We start from the raw sequence: 22732 nt of genomic DNA, 5'->3' as shown, positions 1-22732 counted from the left end.
TGAGAAAAAATCCTTGTTTATATTTTCTTTTATTTATCAAACTGCCCCCAGTTATGCACATCTGACACCCAGCTTGCCACTCTGCCCCCATATATGCCTTATACCTCCTATATGCCAGAGATTCCACTGTGCCCCCTGATATGCCACTGTGCCCCCGATATGCCTTATACTCCTTATATGCCAGTGATATGCAACTGAGCCCCTGATATACCTTTTACCCCCAGATATGTCTTATGATCCCCTGATATGCCTAATATCGATATGCCTTATACCCCCTATATGCCACTGTGCCCCCTCATATGCCTTATAACTTCCAATATGCCACTCGCCCCCATTTATGCCTTATACCTCCCTATATGCCACTATGCACCCTGATATGCCACTCCGCCCCCATAAATGCCCTGCACCACCCTGAAATTCATTATACTCCCTGATTCGCCACTCTGCCTCCCCCAGATATGCAACTCTGAAATTCATTATACCCCCAATACACCACTCTACCTCCCCCTCTACACCACTCTAACTCCCCCAGATATGCCATTCTGCCTCCCTGAAATTCATTACACCCCCATATACCACTCTGCTACCCTGAAATTCATTATACCCCCCATACACCACTCTGCCTCCTCCCCCTCCCATATACCACTCTGCCTCCTCCCCCTCCCATACACCACTCTGCCTCCTCCCCCTCCCATACACCACTCTGCCTCCTCCCCCATCCCATACACCACTCTGCCTCCTCCTCCTCCCATACACCACTTTGCCTCCTTCCCCCTCCCATACACCACTCTGCCTCCTCCCCCTCCCATACACCACTCTGCCTCCTCCCCCCTCCCATACACCACTCTACCTCCTCCCCCTCCCATATCCCACTCCGCCTCCTCCCCCCTCCTATACACCACTCTGCCTCCTCCCCCTCCCATACACCACTCTGCCTCCTCCCCCTCCCATACACCATTCTGCCTCCTGTCAGCAACGGAGGTTCACAAGACACCAGGGAGCCGGGTAGAGAGGCAGAGTGGTGTATGGGAGGGGGAGGAGCCAGAGTGATGTATGGGAGGGTGGCTCCGATACACACCTCTGACCCCTCCCATACACCACTCTGCCTCTCTCCCGACTGCCTGGTGTTTTGTGAACCTCCGTTGCTGACAGGCACTTTCACTGCAGCTTCATAGAAGCCTCAGCGTAAGTGAAAGGCAGTAACGGAGGCTGTCTGTGCACATCGCGCAGACCCCCACCAGCTGACGGAGAGGATGATCCTCTGCAGGAGACCTTGATTCTCTGTCAGCCGGTGGGGGTCTGCACGATGTACACAGACAGCCTCCGTTACTCACCTTCACTTCCGCTTGGGCTTCTACATCATGTGATGCTGCCATCGTAGGAGCGGAAATGGAGAGGCGGAAGTTGTCTGTGCGCATCCCACGGACACCCACCGGCTGACAGTGAGGGGAATCCAGGTCCCCTGCAGCGTTGCGGGGGATCTGGATTCTAGTGTTATAATCCGATCTCTGTTTGAGGTCGGATTATATAAGGAGAGGAGTTTTTCGGAGCATTTGCTCTGAAAAAAAAAACTTTTTGTTAATTGATAAAAATCGATTTGACTAATCGATAATGAAAATCGTTGTCAACGATTTTCATTATCGATTATTATCGATTTTATCAATTAGTTGTTTCAGCCTTAATGAAAAGCAGTATTGCCAGGGGTGAGCCTAGGGTTGGTGGTGTCTGGGTGTGGTAATTCAGTGCCCTCAGTAACTAAAACACATGCACATACTAACACCCACTCACCACACACATAGACACTAAAACACACACTTATACACTCTAACAAACACTTACACTAAACATACACACTCCATCACACCACACATAATTACCTTAACTGAATCTATTCCTTATAGCTGTGAGGGCAGCCATGCTATTATCTATTTCTAATGTTATGTGACCCCAATGAGTTCCCACCTCCATGAGTTGGACCAGCCCTGCTTTACTCCTTTGTGACAAAGGACGTACTATTATATCCTGTTGACATCCAAGGATGTATTAGTATGCCCTACAGTTTTTGCACAAGCGGGGTCAGCTAGCTTCCAGCTTACTGATCGACATAAGCACCCTGCTTGGTGATCACTGGGGATAAAAGTGAAAGAAATTTTAATATTTTAAAAATAGTTTAAATAATATGAAAAAAATTAAATTAAATTACTAAATAATAAATGACATCATAAGGGGTTTCAAGTCCAAGAGAGATCACAAAGGTCTTTAAAGGGATCTCCAGTCCAAAAATGTGTAAAAACAAAAACTAAATGGAAATTCATAAATGTTTGCAAATTATGGCTAGTGTGTGTCAGGACTGCGGCTACCAGGTCTTTGTGCTGGAAAAGGTTCCGAATTCTGTGTGGGGCAGGCAGGTGTAGATGCACCTGGTTTCAACTAGCTGTTTGCTACAGCTTTCAGGAATAGGATTCGGGGAACTAGCAGACGGTAGCACATTGAGGAACTGGTAGAGGAGTCTGGGGAGACCGGCAGTGGAATCTGAGGTGATGGGGTCAGGCAAGCCAAGGTCATACATGAATGGGAAAAAGTACACAGTTCTCTCTGTGTAGTGGGTTTCTGATGGAGGAGCTTCTGCAGAATTGGCACAGAATGCTTGATGGCCTACGGTCAACCTTGCTAGACACAGTATACGTTTTTGAGGATATCAGCAATAACGAAAAGATTTCATAAAGATTTAATGATCAATTAAACCTATAAGGATGCCTATAAGGATGCCTGTTGGATCCATGAGGTGCAGAGATGAGGGCCATTGATGTATGATTTAACATCTCTCACTCTGTATAATATTATGCTGTAATAAAGGACTTCTAAGTTCATGATTTTTTTTATTGTTCCACTTATTTACACAAAGAACAGAGGACAAAGGTGGGACAAATATGATACATTGAAGAAGGTAATGATGATGAAGGTGTTGGTTGCAAGATAGACCAAGAAGGGCAAAAGATGCAGCAATTTGGATAATGGGACAAGGAAAAAAGTATATCTAACATGATACATTTACACATACATACACAGACTCTATCTCCCCCTTCTCCCTCACATAGGGCTCCCATGGCACTCCTGATCTTGTAACAGTAGTGACAACTGAGAATGTTGATATAGTGGCTGTTACTGAGACATAGTATAATCAGAAAAATGACTGGGACATATCAATACCGGGGTACTCTTTATATATAAAACACAGAAAGGGCAAGGGGTGGCCCTATATGTAAAAAATAACTGACACAAGTTGGTGAGGAGAACATAGTCAGTTTGGATTACATTACAATTTGGCAAAAGTAAAGTAGCTCATGTAGGTTTGAGTTATAGACCCCCAGGACAAGTAGAAGAACTAGATAATCTACTAGTGGAGGAAATAGCTAAAATGGCAGTGAAGGGGGAGGTTATAATCATGGGTGACTTTAATCTCTCAAGGTGATGTAGTAGACATTGCGTATCTGGATGTCAGTAAGGCCTTTGAAACGTTCCCACATAGAAGACTTATCAATAAACTGCAATTTCTGAGTTTAGATCCCAATGTTGTTAAATGGATTAGGGAGTGCCGGAGTGACAGAAAACAGAGGCCTTCTGTCAGTTAACTAAAACTGAGAAACTGAGAGTGCATGTGTGCAACATATACTGCCTGTCTGGCATTTAGTAAAAACAGACTTACTTACACCTAAAGGAAAAACCCGTCCCAATGTACAAATACCTATGATGGTCATATTAGGACATCACAGGAGAAGTAACTTTTAAGAAATGGGTACACATCATAATTTCAACTGTACTGATTCAGGGGATAAAGTAAATACCTATGAGACATGAAGATTGCTTTTTTCTATGCAAGACTACCATTGGCTGAAATGTTTTTCTTATCCTCATATGGGTCAGCATGGTATGTATTAATATACGTTAGTTGAAAATGTATGTGGAAATTACAGATATTTAATTCAGGTGAATTGACCAAAGCGAAACCTTTAGAATCTTTGGATAGCTATAGACTTTACACAAACAATGTAATTAGCTTTATTTTATTATGCTACGCATATAATTCACATTAACCCTATTGTATAGTAGGTTTAACTAAATTTTTACTGTCATGCAGATACGTTTCTACAGAAGACACAACATTCAAACATTTGACCCAGTAAGTAACCAGTAATGTTTTATAATGTTCATACTATTGAGCATTGTCTTTTGATTAATGGAACATTAATGTTCTAGAATAGCTTAAATTGATATTCCTTACATTGTTCATATCCTTTCCTAATGACCCAAAGCTTAATCATTACACAGGGTAATTATTATTGTCATGAAATAATAAGTAATGATAGAACGCTATCTATATACATATTTACACAATATTGAGAGCAGAAACAAGTCAGTTTTAAAAATTATACTCCATATACTACATACATTATAACGAGAAACTGTACTTGATGTAGTTATGTACTTTATTTGTTTGAAAGCATACTATTGGTAAAACATTTTAAATATATAAGTAAAACATCAGCATATTTATTGTATTGAAATCTAATGTTGCCCCGGCAACGGAGCAAATCCAGATCAACAGTAAAATTAAAAGACAAAAAGAAATTGGATTTATTCATACAGTGGGGCAAAAAAGTATTTAGTCACTTATTTAGCCACTTAAAAAGATGAGAGAGGCCTGTAATTTTCGCCATAATATTATATATCCCTGAATATTATGAAAACATAATATTCAGGGATATAATCTTTAATTATGGGGAAACAGCTTATTGATCCAAGGAGAAATCTGCTTGCCATTTTGGGGTCAAGATGGATTTTTTTCCCTGGTTAGTGCAAAATTGTAAAGAGCCAAACTGGGTTTTTTGCCTTCTTTTGGATCAACAGCAAAAAATTTACAGATAAAAGAAAGGCTGAACTTGATGCATGTCTTTTTTCAGCCTATATAACCATGTAACTATGTAAGTGACATGCCCATGCCATCACACTGCCCCCACCATGTTTTATAGATGAAGTGGTATGCTTCTGATCATTGGCCGTTGCAAGCCTTCTCCATGCTTTTTTCTTCCCATCATTCAGGTACAGGTTTATCTTAGTTTCATCTGTCCAAAGAATGCTGTTCCAGAACTGGGCTGGCTGTTTTAGATGTTTTTTTGGCAAAGTCTAATCAGGCCTTTCTAATTGTGAGGCTTATGAATGGTTTGCACCTTGTGATGAACCCTCTTTCTCTTTATGGTAGATTTTGATATGTCTACCTCCTGGATAGTGTTCTTCACTTGACTGGATGTTGTGAAGAGGTTTTTCTTTAGCATGAAAAGGATCATACAATCATCCACCACTGTAGACATCCAAGCCTTTTTGTGTTGCAGAGCTCATCAGTGCGTTCTTTTTTACTCACAATTTACCAAACTGTTGACTCCAACCAAACTGCCACTTCTTATGTTCCTACTATCTCTCTGATGGATTTTTTCTTTTTTTTGAGCCTAGGGAAGGAGAGCTGATTTGACTGCATGTTGTGGGTTCATAGCAGCAGCTTCCCAGATGTGAATGTTGCACCTCAAATCAACTCCAGACCTTTTACCTGGTTACAAAATTACCAGTATAATGTATATAGCCAATATCTATAGATGAAACTGACTTATTGAGATCCACCCTGTGCCATGCTTAAAAGCTAATTACAACATTCCAAGTCAAGTATTAAATTTATTTATTCTCCTAATTTAGAGAATTCCCAGCATTTTAGCCACTAATGAATATACAGTACCTCACAACAGTTGTATATTGTATTATATGTTTTCATGTGACAACACTGAAGAAATGACACTCTGCTACAATGTAAAGTAGTGAGTGTACAGCCTGTAACACCTGAGGCCTTTTAACACTAACGAGTCACATGACACTTGGGAGGGGAAATGGCTAATTGGGCCCAATTTGGACATTTCCACTTAGGGGTGTACTCACCTTTGTTGCCAAGGTTTAGACATTAATGGCTGTGTGTTGAGTTATTTTTAAAGGAACAGCAAATTTACAATGTTATACAGGTTGTACACACTACTTTACATTGTAGCAGAGTGTCATTTCTTCAGTGTTGTCACATGAAACGATATAATAAAATATTTACAAAAATGTGAGGGGTGTACTCACTTTTGTGAGATACTGTAGATCATTTCATGGCTTATGTGGACTGTCATTTGTGGCTCTAGGTCATGCTGGAATAGAAAAAGGCCATCCTCAAACTGTTCCCACAAAACTGGAAGCATAGCATTGTCCATTGTCTTGGTATGTCCCCTTCACGATGGGTATGCACACAGTGTCGGGTTGTGTGCTCTATTGTGTCACATAATGAATGTGGGTATGGTTTTGGTAATGTAATCCCCGTAAAGGTGTTATTGTGGCAGTACAGATGCCCATATAAGTGCATGTGGGAAGATTTTGCAGAAGAATGAAAATGCAGTTCATTAAAAATTAGACTTGTTTGAAAAACAGCCAACAGATGAGCACTAACTCGGGAGAACATCATATAGGAAAGAGCAGCAGAAGGACTTGAATCACTTGTAATATATACTAATATAATACATCCCAATGAGTTTATCTAAATTTTGTGACAGAGGCACATGTGTTGGTTCACTTTAACAGAGAGAGAAGGCCATCAACATTTGTGAGGAAGCAGAATTGTGCTACTCTGGCACAGGTTACTTCTCATATGATGTGGGCCGGGGGGCAGGGGGGCATTTGCCCCCCAGGCCGCCCTAAATCCGGGCCGGTGGGCCGGACGGACGACCGGCAGACGAGCATTCAATGCGGCTGCGGCCGCAAAGTTAAAAACTAAGCGGCACGAGCAGGATTGAATGCGGCCGTCATGCGTACCTGGCGGGGGGGGGGGGGGGCGGTCCGCCCCGGCTGCCGCTCATCTGAGGGGTGCCACCATGCCGGTCCGCCTTCAGAAACGATGCGCGCAGCAACTGTGGCTGTACTTGATGTCAAATCCCGGCGCACAACACTGAAGCCACGCCCACCGTCTTCCGCGCTCATTGCACAGGATAGGAAGAAGAAGAAGAGGAGGAAAAGTGAGAGTGAAAGAAGAAAAGGTAGGAGAGAGTGGATTAGTAAGTGTGTGAGAGTGATGGGTGTTATACTGAATGTAAGTGTGTGAGAGTGATGGGTGTTATGCTGAATGTAAGTGTGTGAGAGTGATGGGTGTTATGCTGAATGTTTGTGAATGAGGGTTTCAGATAGCATGGATGTGTAAGTGTTGGGGGATAGCTTGGTATAGGGAGTCCGTAATCACATTCCTTTCATGACCAGATTCCAGCATGTCTTCTGCCTAGGCATGATAGGAGTGTGATTGCTGTTATAAATTATTTTTTGGTCCAACTTCGGTGTGTTAACACTTTTATTGGACAGAATAATTCAATGACATTATTAATATATATATATATATATATATATATATATATATATATATATAATTGCAAACAGCAATCACACTCCTATCATGCTAAGTCAGCCAGCACATGCTAGAACCTGGGCATGATAGGATTGTGATTGTTGTTATGTATATATATATATATATATATATATAATGTTAATATTGTTGTTGATTTTTTTGTCTAATTTTGGTGTTACTTTTAATAAAGTATTTTAAAGTTTGTTTTTTTTTTGGTTTTTTTTTCAGTTTTGGCCAAGTGAATGCTGAATTTTTAGTTTCAGTCCAGAATTTTCATTTCGGTGCATCCCTACTATATACTATGCCAGTCACTAAAGTGGTAAGCCTACACCACATCAATGTTTGGCTTAGTATATAGTGATAGGGGTTGTCAGTGTCTGGCTCAATGTATAGGCACACATTGACGGTGGTGCTGCGTAATCCCTAAGTATATAATGATAACAATTTTGCTGTACTCCTGTCAATGTTTGCCTAACCATAGAAACTATGCAGTTTTAAAGTGTGTGTGTGTGTGTGTGGGGGGGGGTGCCACATACAGGGTCTGCCACAGGGGCCAAATACTCTAGGTACGCCCCTGCATCATGCGGCTGTCAGACCCAACGGCCATTCCTCAGCTCCTCTTCCCACGTCTTAAAAGTGGTGTGATTAGGCGCTGGTGGAGTGACTGCCGCACGACGGCCACTTTCAATGTCGCTCGCAGCCGCTTTGATGGTGCAATGGGCCAGTTGACTAGACTTGCTGCCCAGGCCTTAGGCTGCCAGCCCTCCCCTGGGTATGATATCGTATTGAGTGTTCTACCATATGAAAATGCTAGATGGAATAAGTTATTAGACATGTGCAAATAGGCCAAAAATAATTTGGACAAATTATTTGGTTCGTTCTGTTCCCTGCCCATTTGTTTCAGATGAAACGCTCTCTGAATGGCTCCCTATGTTTTCTTCTGACCACTTCCATGTACTGCAGCTCTGCTTCTTTTCAAGCATCCTCTTCATCTTCTGGTTCTTCTGTATTCTTTTTCATCCACATCTCTGGACGTGTCTTCCCAGTGAACTTTAGCAAAAATGCCCAATGTCACCGGAAGCTCTGTCTTTTTTAGGGAAGTTCACTTCAGATAGCATGAGAGAGTGAATGAGAGCCTGAGGGAACGTGAATGAGTGTGTGAGAGAGTGGGAGTGAGCTTTTTGCTTAATTTTCATTCATTTCCTGGGCTGGTCTTGCCTCCATTTCAGAGATTCTTACTTTGCAATTTCTATGGAATGAGATTGGGTTTACTGAACATATACATACAGGAATGGTAACATACATATTAATTCCTTTATATTCAGGCCAGGGGTGTACTTTTGGTATCTAGCACTCAAAAATTGGCACCCCCCACTTTAAAATGTAAAAACACCTACCAAAAATGTAATGTTTGCAATAATATTTTTTTGCACAAATTTGTAAACTGATTTATCCATATGTGGTGCTTGTGCTGAAATATTGTGTTTGATTTTCACCAAACGTGGAGCTGTGCATTATGGCCAAACATTTCCACTTTGGTCTCGTCTGTGCAAAGGAGATTGTTCCAGAAGTTTTGTGGTTTGTTCAGATGCAACTTTGCAAAGCTAAACTGTGATGCCATGTTCTTTTAGAGAGAAAAGGCTTTCTCCTGGCAACCCAGAACAAACCTGGCAACCCGGAACAAACCATACTTGTCTTTTTTCTAATTGTACTGTCTTGGGTTTATTTCTTTGCTAGATATACCTTCCAGCCTCCTCAGGCTTCTGTACTCACTGAATCCTCAGCAAAACAACTCCCCCACACCCTTCCATTATATAGGCACCACCTGAGATAATTAGTTTGCAAGTGCATGAAAAGGGAAGGGACCCAACAGTATACTGGGACCTAAATACCTTTCTCACACCTTACTTCTGCCTACTTCACACATCCCCCTCTCTGCTCCAACACAGTAGGGGGCAACCGCTGCAAAAGGGGGAATATACATGAGACAAAGCATCAGCATTTTCCTGTTTGGTCCCTGGCCGGTGCCCTACTGTGAAATCAAACATCTACAGGCTTAGGAATCAGCGAGTCATCTTTGTGTTTTATTCCCTGTTTTGCGCATGTATTTCAAAAGGGTATGGTCTGTGACAAAAGAAACTTCCTACCCAACAGGTAATATTCTAGCGATTCCAAGGCCAATATAATTGCCAAACCCTCTTATTAAACTTCCTGCTAATGTAGAGAACTGGGTGTTCCAGCACCAACCAACTGTAACATGACTGATCCTATGCCTACATCAGAAGCATCACACTAAACCAAGAATTCTTTTAACTCTGGAGTCACCAGGACTGGTTGTATACAAAGTGCATCCTTTAACTTTTGAAAGCTGAGTTTAGCTTGATTCCTCCACTTTACCATTAAATAATCCTACCCCTTAGTTAAGTCCGACAAAGGGGCTTAAGGCTAGATTTCCACTTGGTTTTTTTTTTTGCTAAAAACTCCTATAAAAACGCCAATAGCGCCACCTGGCGTTTTTTTTGTGAAAAACGGCTGCAGCCAGATGTTGTTCTTCAATAGGAAATCGCAAAATGCTATTTCCACTTGGCGTTTTTCTGTTTGGCGTTTTTTCAGTCCTCTTTGGCGTTTTTCTGCTTTTTTGGGCTCTGTGGCAGTTTTTCAAAATCGCAGCATGTTCACACTCTGGCGTTTTTTGCAAGAAATCTTGGTGTTTTTTCTCCAATAGAAGTCTATGGGAGAGAAAAAACGCCATGAAAAAGCCATGTGGGTTTATTGCCTTGGCGTTTTTTATGGCGTTTTTTCCACAGTTACAATGCAGAGGATGGACCCAGTATCTGTGTGTCCTACGAGAAATAGGCTGAAAACAAACAGTTTCACACAAAACAAAGTCCTGGACTGGTTCATATTGAATTTTACACCATTTGGAACAAACATGCCATTACAAACAAACATACGCGACTGGATCCTGCGTGCCAAAAGCAACAGCAAACAATTTGCACCATCATTTGGGGCCAATCTTCCCAGAGGAGCAGACATTCGGAATAAAGCATGCCTTACAAACCACAGAAAGGAGATAAAAGGGTCTACCAAGTAAATGACATCAGGAGAGGGCAGATACTTGCCATTTATCCTAATCCCTTTTAGCTGGGTAAAACTTCTAACTTGTAAAGGCTGGAAAAACTGCCTAAGGTCAAAAAAAGCAATTTCCACAGAAAGGCTAAAACGCCAGAAAAAACTGCAGAAAAAACGCCAAAACGCAGGTAAATGCAGTGGCAGTTTTCTTGGCGGTTTTCCTGGCGTTTTTCATCAAGAAAAAAGCGCCGGACAAAAACCCAAGTGGAAACCTAGCCGAAGCCGCAGGTAAATGCAGCGGCAGTTTTCTTGGCAGTTTTCCTGGCGTTTTTCATCAAGAAAAAAACGCCGGACAAAAACCCAAGTGGAAACCTAGCCCTGAGGCTGCTGACACCTCCATGCAAGCCAAATGACAGTACAGTATATTGGAAAAGGCCATCAGGTACATTAGTAACAAAGGCCATTTTCCCTTGGCCTCAGGTGCCAATGGTACCTGCTAATACCCCTGGTGATCTTTTTTGCTCCTAAATGACTCCTCAAAACATGGACATGGTTTAATACTTGCCTTCTAAACTGCTTAGGCACCAGGAGCTGTTCAACCAATTCAGAGTTGCCCTTTTACATACAGTAAGTAATTGTTGAGCAATTATGTCAGCCCACTGCTCTGCAGATCCACTTGTATGTCTTTATGCAAACAAATGCAACGGTGGGGACACTGAACCCTCACTGTGGCCAGTGACAAATGCACCAGGGAAAAATGTAAACCAAAAACGTCAAATCAGGGACATTGCCCAGAGGGAGATAGCAAATCAAGGCTTCAGAGTCTTGATTTGCTTCAAGAGCCGCCAGAGCCTTTGGCGGTTCGGCCGTCTATAGGTTGGGATCAAATGGATATTGGTCTGTGGCTGGCCATTATGACTCGGCCGGCCACTCATCAAGGTGGGCTTTCGTCGTTTCTCGGGGGGGGGTTTGGAGCTGCTCCTTCCTCGGCCGGTCAGCGGCGGCCGGGATGCTGCTATCAGTATAACGACGGGCAATGTAAATGGGGAGCGTCGTGCCGTTTTAAGCACGAATGCTCCGGTTGAGGCGATCGAAGGGCGAGGACGCCGGTGGACGTCAGCGCGATGCGTCCGTGGCTAAACCGGTATAGAGACTGTCGGGTCACGGAGGTTTTGTTACGGGGGTTTACTGAGGGTTTTTGGATTCCCTTTGTGGATGCCCCAAAAACAGTTTCATTTCGTAATTTGCGGTCTGTTGCTGAGTTTCCTGATGTTGTACGGTACAAGTTACGTAAGGCGGTGATGTTGGGGCGCATGGCGGGTCCTTTTGCCGTGCAGCCCCTGGAACCGGGTAAATTTCATTTAATTTACCACTTGTCGTACCCGCAGGGTTGTTCTGTTAATGATGGGATCTCGGCGGACTTGGTTAAGGTTGTTTATGCGTCTTTTGATAAAGCTGTTGCTATGGTTCGGGCGGCCGGGCGGGGGGCCTTGTTGGCGAAAACGGATATTGAGGCAGCGTTTCGCCTCCTTCCGGTTCACCCGGCGTGTCATCGTTTGTTAGGTTGTCGGTTTGACGAACAGTTTTATGTGGATATGTACCTCCCCATGGGTTCTTCCATTTCGTGTTCCTATTTTGAGTGTTTTAGCACGTTCCTGGAATGGGTTGTGAGGGAGGAGGCGGGTTTGGCCTCTATCTTGCATTACCTGGACGATTTTTGTGTATCGGTCCCGGAACCTCTGGGGATTGTCTTCGTCTTCTGCACACCGTGCAGGATGTGATGCGTCGGTTTGGCGTTCCCCTTGCGGCCGACAAGACGGAGGGGCCTACTATCTGCCTTAGTTTTCTTGGAATTGAAATCGATTTTGAGGCTATGGAGTGCCGTTTACCGGTTGACAAGTTAGTTGATTTGAAAGGTTTTGTGGCTCGGGTGTGGGGCATGCGCAAAGTGCAGTTGAGTCAGCTACAATCACTGTTGAGGAAGTTGAACTTCGCGTGTCGCATTTTGCCGATGGGTCGGGTGTTTAGCCGGCGGTTGGCTGGGACAACGGCGGGTGTTGTCCGGCCTCGCTGTCTGGGGGTCCTATTTGGACACTTATAATGGTCGGTCTTATCGGCAGACGCCTGAGGTTTCCAATGCTCAGCTGCATCTGTATACGGATGCGGCGGGCTCGGCTGGTTTTGGGGCCATCCTGGGCTCCCGGTGGTGTGCGGAGCGTTGGCCGGCATCCTGGGGGTATGCGGGGCTCATAGGAACTTGGGGTTCTTGGAGCTTTTCCCCATCCTGGTGGCTGTGGAGGTATGGGGGGATGTTCTTAGGGATCGCAGAGTGTTGTTTCACTGTGACAATTTGGGGGTTGTTCAGGCCATCAATTCATTGGCGGCTTCTTCCCCTCCTGTGGTTCGCCTCTTGCGTTGGCTGGTATTGCGGTGTTTGGGTCTGAATATGACCTGTAAAGCGGTGCATACACCGGGTGTAAAGAACGTGACGGCTGATGCTCTTTCTCGCTTTCGGTACCATAGCTCAAAACTCTCGCGGAGTTTTGAGCTATGGTACCGTATGCAGACGAAGAGGGGGTACCATGTCCGTTGGAACTTTGGGCCCTTGGGTTGGACGAGTGACACAGTGGATCCGCGGCTCGGTTTCCAAAGGTAAGGTATGGTGTTTGAGGAAGCTTGTGGTGGTTTTAGGTCTCACGATGCTCGGGTCCAGGGTCCAGGGGGCATTCCTTCCGGATTGGGGCAGCCACGGAGGCTACCCGTGTGGGTTTTCCTGACGCCTCAGTACAGCGGATTGGGCGTTCGGGACATTTTCGGTCCTATGTTCGTCTGGATATGTCTGTTTAAAGTTTTTTGTTTTTTTCCAGGTTTGGTTCTTCCGCAAGTGTGGCTCGTCGGGCACTAGTACATCTTTTGGGCCATAAAGCAGGCTGCGGTCCGTCCGAGCGGGGAACAGTTGGTGTTCTCTCCTTTGAGTGGTGGGCGCATCTCCTCCCGGAGTTGGTCCAATTGTCCAGGCTGCTGGGGTCGCCGTCTGTGCTGGTCATTCACCTCGTGGGTAATGATTTAGGGGTGGTCCCGGTTAGGTCCCTGGGGGATACAATTCTTAGGGATTTGGCTAGGATTAGGATCCTCTTCTTGGTCGGTTTGGTCCGAGGTGGTGGCTCGGAATTATTGGCGTTATGCGACTAGCCAGCGGGGCTGGAACGGTCACGGGTTAAACTGAACCGTTGGGTGTCTTAGTTTGTGGCGTGTGATGGGGGAGTGGCTGTTCGGCACAGGGCGTTTGAGAGGGATGCTGCTAATCTATTCAGGGTGGATGGCGTTCACCTTAATGACATCGGTCTGGACATTTTTAATCTGGTATTGCAGGAAGCAATCGGTCAGGCCATGGCTTCCATTGGTGGAGGCCCCCGCTGATTTAAGGGGTTAACCAGCGAGGTTAGTGGCGGTTTGTGTGTCCTTGCCAGTCTGGCTTGTTAAGTTGTGGAGTTGGATGATGGTGTGAAGGAAGGCTCAATCCTCCCCTGACCTCTGGTGTTTATTGGACGTGCCCACCGAGTTTATGGATGGCTGGTGGTTAGCATTGGTTTTGGGACAGCGGAAGGTAGCTGTCAGTTTTATTTGGATGAGGGGGGAGGTGAGCATCTGTGTTGGAGTGTACAGTGGTGAGCGGCCGGCAAGGACGGGGTTAATTTGTTTCCTGTGTTGGTGATGTATGAAGCTATGTTAATTATGTTGATATTTGTATATTTGTATTTATATGTATTTGTTGATTGTATGTTGTAAAGTTATGATTATTGGTATATGGTGTTTAGGCCAACACAGTGTGGTTTATGGTTATTGTTAAATAAAATATGCTGTGGCCTGTTTTATCCAAATTATGTCTCCGTGTCGTTACTTGGGTGGGTTAGGTGGTGGTTGGTTGGCGGTGCACGGTACACACTACCTAAATACAAGTCCCAAGTATCTCTACCACAATTGACATGCAGCAGCTGCATCAGAACTGACGAGCATCCTCAATCTACTACTAGTGCTAAAATCTTGTTCACCCTACCTACCACAGTAAGGCCGATTCACTGAGGATCCAAGGCGAAGATAGCTTGCAGGCTATTTTATGGTGAAGTCAAAACCAAAAAAGTGGGGCACTTGTGTAAAACTTGAAGAAGTTTAAAAGGTAAAATACATACAATAATAAAATTGCAATCAAATCGTATTCATAGAGATGATATAATGGGGTGGATTTCCCTTAAAAGTAGATACTTTACTCTCAAAATAATCAAATCAAAAATACCAGAGGTACAGTGGCTTTGTAAGTAAAAACAGCAGCAAACAACATAAAAAATTGCACTTACAGGGGAAAGTGCACACTAGATATGTGCAGATAAAGCAGTTTATGAAGTTCTAATGAGGTAAATGCTCAGTTTTGTGAAGATGTCTTGAAGTATAAATAGCAATGAAATAAGAATCTAAATAAATATAAAGTGCTTCCTTTTGTGATGAAAATATATTGTGCTGGAAATTCCAATGAAGTAAATTCCAAAAAAGTGCGTTATAAGGTGCAGTTTATAAAATATACTGAAATATACTCTGTGGTTCCATCAGAAAACAATGCAATATCTTTCTGTTGGGTAATTAATCAACACATTGCACTCCAGTTTTCCTAATTAGGTATATTCCAGGTAAATTTAAAATGCTTCTGTTTGGAGATGTAATGTTATTTGCAATATAAAGTATCTATAGCACTAAAATATACGCAGTAGTATCACCAAAATAAACTGCACTATGTGCAATGTCTTTGTGGTGATTTGATTTAAATACTGCAGTAAAATTCAATGAGGTAAACCAATTCAATTGCTTCCAGGTGATGTAAATTGCAATTTTAAAATATATATATTGCACCACTCCACTAATAATTAAAATAAATAGATAAGGTGCACTATGTGCTAATTAAAGTCCATATAGGACTCCCAAGTGCTGCAAAATCCTTTGTTGAAGTGCTGATAGATGTACATCAATATCAGATACTGCACTCACACCATGATACTGTCCACTGAATATAAATATATAAAAAACATTTATATAAAATAAATAAATAAAAACTGAACTAATGAATGTCCACTTGTCCTTTTCTGATCTTCAATGCGTTTCACTGATGTTTAAGCTTCCCCAGGTAAAAAAGTGAATAGTAACCCTCGAGGCTACCACTAGCGTCCCTCGCGCTACCACTACAGTAAGCACTGCCAGCACTCCAGAGAGCAAAGATGGGCAGCAAGCAGTGCCACTGTCAGATGATAGCAGCAGATCTATTTTTGCCCTAGAAGATAGTGAGGAAAGAGAGGGAAGGTCTACTCTTGCAGCAAGAGTAGACCTAGCTTCGCCTTCTGCCCATGTGGAAAACGATATGGTCATCTTTTATGACGATGTTGATGACAATAAACTGGATTTAGATTAGGAGCCAGACTTGGAGGAGTCAAGTGACATATCGTCCAGTTTCAATGTTGAATGTGTTCTTCCTTAAACTGTGCTGAAGCAGCAGCAGTGTACCTGTGCCACAGGTTCCCCTTCATGCACTGGCAGCACTATAACCACGACCATCACATCCATCACAAATAGAAGGGCATAATACCACTGCTACCTCGTCTGGTGGGCAACATCTTAGTAAAGTGTATGGGGCATTTTGAGGCTGTGGGAGATGGGAAAGTTATGTCATAAGGTAGTGAAAGGATATTTCACCAATTCTGGGATGAATCAACACCTACGTACACGCCACAGTGCAGCTTTGCTTTAGGGGGAAACCAAAGGCATTGGTGACAACAGCAAACCCACAGCAGCTTCCACCAGAAGCAGCTGCCAGAGCAAAGGGCTTGTTGAGGCCTCAGCCTTCTCGAAGAGTGTGACTGATTCCCTGAGACAAGTAGGGCATCCACTGCAACAGCCTACCCTACAAGGGGCATGTCAAAGCAGCAATTAAGGTGACATGACTGCTTAATAAGCTTATCATTGGCAGAGCGGTTTCCATCTCCATGATTGAGGGGGAGCCCTTCAGGTAGCTGCTAGAAGCTCTCACTCCCCAATACTGCCTCCCCTGTCGCACCACCTTCAGCATGACTGTAGTGCCCTCCCTTTACCAACCTTGTGTGTCATTGTGGAAGGCCGAACTTTCAAAGGTAGCTGGACAAACCATCTGCTTCACCTGACATATGCTGCTTCACTAGTGCACAGAATGCCTTTCTATCACTGATGGCACATTGGTGGCTGCTCAAATATTTGAAGGACAAGGCAGGACCACTGTAGCCGAGGCACATGGAAATTCTCAGCAGTGACAGTAATGCCAGCCACATGTCCCATTCTGAATCCCTTGCACCCATGCAGAGCAGCTGCACTAGACCCACCAGAGAATCACCCAATTGAGCAGCCTTCCCTGCTTTGGGAACGCCCCTCGAATGTCATTCTAAATTAAAAAAAGACCCTGATCCGAAGGACGGGGAAACAAAATTTGTTGCCTGAAAGTGAACTTGGCAAAAAATTTGGTTTTGCTTGCCGTGCACAAGTCTATTAGTTACTTTAGATTCATACTATTTAGATACTGCAGCAGTGAGTACAAGGTTATAATCCTCTGGAAATGGCCTCTTTTCACATCTAAGTGCTTTAAATTGAAGGAACAAATAAAAGTAAAGTTTTATTCCAGATTTATTTCAGATTTTTTTTTGGAGTTGTTTTGAGGATACAATATTATTAGTCAAACATCTCCTTTGAGTTTTATTTGAGTTCCCTATATACAATGTAACTACAATTATTATTTTTTTTTCCTCATTTGGTACATGGTAATGGTCTTATTTTTAATCATGGGAACATATTTTTAATTTGTAAAATGAAATAATAGAAAATAAGGATGTTTTCTGAAAATGGTTTCTGTCTTTTGCAAGATGGCAGAAGAATTGTTGACTTAATGAAGAAGAGAAAGAAAACAAAGATGTATGACAAGAATTTCATGAGGTGGAGCAGCTGTTCTTTCAGCTGTGCCATTCTTAATCAGAAATCCCAAATATAGCTGGTTTCATTCTTCTTGAGTTTTACTATTTGGAAATGTGAGACCAAAGCAATATGAGATGCTAATCTGGTATAAAACCTTGAAATAAATAAAAAAAAAGACGACAGATTGCTTGTGGGGAGAACTTGCTTACCATATGTATCAGCCTGATTGTTATTTAAATGAAATGTTCTGCCAGCATTAGCAAATATTGCTATAATAAATCACTAGAATGTCTTACAGACATTGGTCTGGATATTTCTGGAGATCATACGTTGGGTGTTGATGCTGGTGTTAGATGTATAACTGATACAATAGTTATTCTTTAAAGATGTATTTAGACCAGATAAATCTCTTAAGATATATGTGCATCACAATAAACAATAAAAGAGTCTGTCCCTTTCCAAAACGTTTAATACACTTAATAAATCAAAGTAATATTGTATACAATTAAAACAATATATAACTGCATTAAAACCCCATCATATCTGTATATCTCATGGTTGTATATCTCAATGTTCTCATGATTATTCCTTCCCATAAAATTATTACTCTTGTTTTTGTGGAACTTAGCTATGGAAGCTTTGTAAGGAAGGGTATGAAATGAGATGATATAAGAAAAGGAAACAAAGGTTTATTTACAAAAGCAGTAAAAGACATGGGGAATTAATCAGTACTCTTCCACGTAGCTTAGTCAATATAAGTTTACTGACTTTTGCCAAAGAGCTCATATTCATTGAGGGAAAAAAGTCCCTTGATTTGAAGACAACCTAAAAGTAACTTTAGTAAATGATTTATCAGATGCTAAAAGCTGTAACAGTGACAATTAATTATCAGTTCTGAGGACCCAGCCTTTCTGAGACACATTTGAGAGTATATCAGAGATTAACTGACAACAACTTCCAATATTTTTAATACAACACATATTAACAAAACGACAAGTGATATAACAAACGATACATGCAGTACAATTGCCATTATAAATAATGAATCTGTTTACTGGTGCCCTGAGCCACCCAAATATGCAATTTTAAATGGGCGCACAAGACCAGGGCCGTAGGAAGGGTGAGATTGCAGACCCTGGCTTCCGTGCTCCCTCACCGGCAAATGATACCGAGCGCCAGGATATGACATCATCCCCGCGCTCCGCATCAATAGCCGGCGCATAGTGATTAGGGAGCACTAAAGCAGAGGTCTGAAATGACAGACCTCACACTCCCATGAAAGGATATAGGATGCAAGATGAGAAAGGTAAGAGATGGGGAGAAAGAAGTGTAAGGAGAGTGTATGTGTGTGTATATATATATATATATATATATATATATATTGTGAGGATTAGGGATGAAAAACCCAGTATGCAGGAATATACAGTCCACTAGAGGTAATAGGAACAGATGCGCCACGTGCAGCGTGGTCCAGAAACGTAGCCAGGTCAGGGTAATAAAACACAGTCCAGTAAACGAAACCAAGGTTCAGGGTAGGAGAGGTCAGCGAAATCTGTAATAACAATAGCCGGGGTCAGGAATATAGAAGTCAGCAAGGTCCAAAGGAAATCCGAGGTCAGCAACAAGATCAATCAGGAAACAGCAAAATGCAGAGGGAAGCTCAATAAGGAACAATATCTGAGCACTGAGTAATACTCAGTGCTGGTTTATAAACCCGCCACTAGATGTTGCCCCCACCTCCGTGTACAGCATCATCAGAGCGCGTTCCCCGCCATTCCAGGACTGGAAGGGTTAAATTGAGGTGGGGGCGCGCGCGCGCCTAGAACAAACTGCAGATGGCGCCGGAGAGGAAGCAGGAGCAGCAGGAGCGGCATTGTACCCAGCATACTGTGATAAATAGTAAAGTTTTATTATTCACCTAAAAATTATTTGACCAGAAGTAACACAATGATATTGCTTTTTTGTCACAGCTGTCCTGGAGAGCAACCCTGCACCTTCACATCTCCTACCCCCCTCTCTAGTGTCATTACCCCAACACTGACCCACATCTTTAATCTCTCCTTTTCCTCTGGTGTATTCCCATCCTCATTCAAACATGCTATCATCTCCTCCATCCCAAAGAAACCTTCCCTTGATCCCACATCCCCATCAAACTACTGTCCAGTTTCACTTCTCCCGGTGGCTTCCAAACTGATGGAACGATTAACTTACAACTTATCAACTAACAAACTTTCTCTCTTCAAACTCTCTACTTGACCCTCTACAATCCAGTTTCCATCCACAGCATTCAACAGAGACTGCACTCACTAAAATTACTAATGAATAAAATAAGAAGGGTAAAAGCCTTGTCAGCCTATGTAACTATGTAACTAACTAACTATGTAACTATGTGTTCCTCAACAGAGGAGTTGTGAGAGAGACAGAACTTGTTGCCAGACATGCTGTAATCATGATATCCTCAGGCTGGAGTCCTTTCTCTTTCATGTTCTCTCTCTTGAAAAGGGTGTCCAATTTTATGCAGACGGGTTTAAAGTGCCTCAAATCTGCAGGTAATTCATACAAAGTTGATACATCTTTCATCTTCTCACTATCTTCATCTGCATCTCGGCAGACATAATCCGGCGGGAACTTGTGCCAATCCTCCAATAGGGGAGGTCACCAAAGGCGTCGTCATTTTGCTCCAAGGTGACCTTAAATATTTTGTGACAAAACTGTTTAGTTAAGGGCCTTAAGTCACTGCCAAGGATCTTAAGCATGGTCATCTAGGGCAATGAGGAAAACTTATTTGTGCCAAACTGTGTATTTATTTACAAGTGAAAAACTCTAAAACTAAATCGTAAAAATACATCCTGGCTCCCAATTGGAGCCCACTCTGACTATACCTTTATGGTCTAGGCTGATCTGCCTAGACACTATCTAACTTTAAGCTGCATGCCAGACCAAGCTAAAACCTTCACCAGACAACACACAAACGTAAAGGCAAGTCATGCCTCACTCAGTTCATGGATCTGCTTTTAGGGCCTCTCCTTGCCCTGGGAGCACAAGGCCTCAATTGTGAGGCCTCAGGGACTTTAAATGTCCACTTAATGTACCTAAAACAAGCTTCAACGGAATCCAAGACTGTATCATACAAACCCTTAAGCTGAAGCATTGGCCCATCCTGTTCTCCAAATGGTCCACCCTAGAGGTACGTGCAACCATCCGAACATGGCTGTAGCTATGGATGTATTGCTGCCTACCAGAAGAGGTCTAAAGTTTTATGCTGTATTACTGGAGAAATTGTTAAATAAGACATTTTCATTAAAGTGCATGAAAGTAGTGATATGTCCTTTTCATTCTAAGAAACATGAAGTCATCGACTATATTTACTGGAGGAGAAGCTATTTTAAGTATTTATACAGAAGCAAGACGATATGTATTTAAATAAAAGCTGTCACTTTCCAGGTAAGCAACACGTTTCACAGAAGATTCATTTGAATACATATTTTTGAGGTTTGGCTACAAACCCTTTAAAAAAGCCAGATTATTATTATTTCAGCCTAGAGCAAGATTGCTATTTTTGTAAGGCAAGTAACCCTTTCAAGTGCTGGAAGAAGACACTAATATACTGATATTTTCTCATAACTTCTCACAGTTGCCATGGGAGCAGCTAATATAAGAGAAGACAGCTAGAAACCAGATTTTGTTGGTCCCCTCTCAATGTATTTAATTTTCCCAGGGGTGTAATGTTTGTGGCTATAGTCTGACTAAATATCAGTGTAATTGTCTACAGATTTTATGGAATTTAGTTTAGCTATAAAATATATTACATCTATCAACAAGATATTGTAAATTTACCTAATCTGGACTCGTTTTAAAATGGTTAAAGAAATAGCTTTATTAATGTATTATAAATGCATTGATGAAAGAGACAGTAAAAGTTAAAAATACATTTTGCTCATTTTTAATTGAAAATTACAACAGCATGTATTGGTATGTTATCAGCACGTTCTTTCTACAAAGCATCAAGGTTCACATGTAACCTATTGATATGGAACAGCTGAACTATTTAGCTGTTTGTATGAGAATATAGAATTTTCTCACTTTCTAGACTAGCAATGTCTGCTTACAATGGAAGCCACCACAGTTCTGTGCTCCAGTATTTTCTACTTGGCGACCGTATCATAGTTTCTGCATTTAGGTCAGGTATTACTCATATCGTTACTCATATGCCACCAAAATCTCCCCTCTCTGCTACATCATTTGACATGAGTATAGATAAGTTGTTTCAAATTTGACTTGAAATGTAATATACGATTAGTAAGAAATATTGTCTGTTGTCATCAATGTGCATTCTCAACACACATTTAACCATTTCGTTAGTTCAGAACTCAGATGATGTCCTCACTCGCAAGTCACAAAATGTAAGGTCTAATGCACCTTCTTTGCTTGTAAAGATATACTATTGAATATCTGAGTTGTTGTGCTAGTGGCTTCATGCAAGGGCATGCAGCCTTAGTGGATTCTGGTCACTTGAGTTAACCCTTGACATGACTGACCATTCAGCTTCTTAGTGAATGGACCCAAGTGAGCCCCTAATAGCAATACATATAATTAAAAAGCAAAAGCAAATACATAAATGGACATACACAGACTGGCTATACACAAACATATCAATTGGGCAAGGCTTTAGAGGCATTCATAAGGACAGGGCTTTACCAATACTGGTTGTGAGCTTTTGACTTTTTGTTAGTTATTTATGTAACTAAGGTATTTAAAAGAAGAAAAATGTACCTTAAACGGGTATCATTTGGATACTAGGTAAATTAATTGAATGTTGTTACTTTCAGGGCTCTATAGGCATATCAGAGGAGAGAGGGATGGGGAGTTGGCATAAAATGCAAGTTTGCAGCCAACTAGCAAATTTACTAAATGTACTTAAATGTATTATTTAACTTGGATTATCACTTACAGTTACTGAACTTGCATGCCCTCTCATTACTGGGGTGTTAGCTTTGGAGAGGCTGCCTTGCAGTAATATAAAGTTCATTCAGGAGAGCTGCATGAATTCTAATTTCCTGCCCCAAAATGGAATGGAATAAGACAATTAAGTCCAATGAAAGTGAGGTGGTAAAGTGACTTACCTGCCCTTTTTAGCTGTGTATCAGGCTCCAATGGAGGATCTGTGTTTGATATATTTCCTCATGATTTCTTATGTTCTTACGGAAGTGGAAA

This window comes from Spea bombifrons, chromosome 5, assembly GCF_027358695.1.
Source record: "Spea bombifrons isolate aSpeBom1 chromosome 5, aSpeBom1.2.pri, whole genome shotgun sequence".
NCBI classification, from domain to species: domain Eukaryota; kingdom Metazoa; phylum Chordata; class Amphibia; order Anura; family Pelobatidae; genus Spea; species Spea bombifrons.
This window is presented reverse-complemented; position numbering follows the sequence as displayed.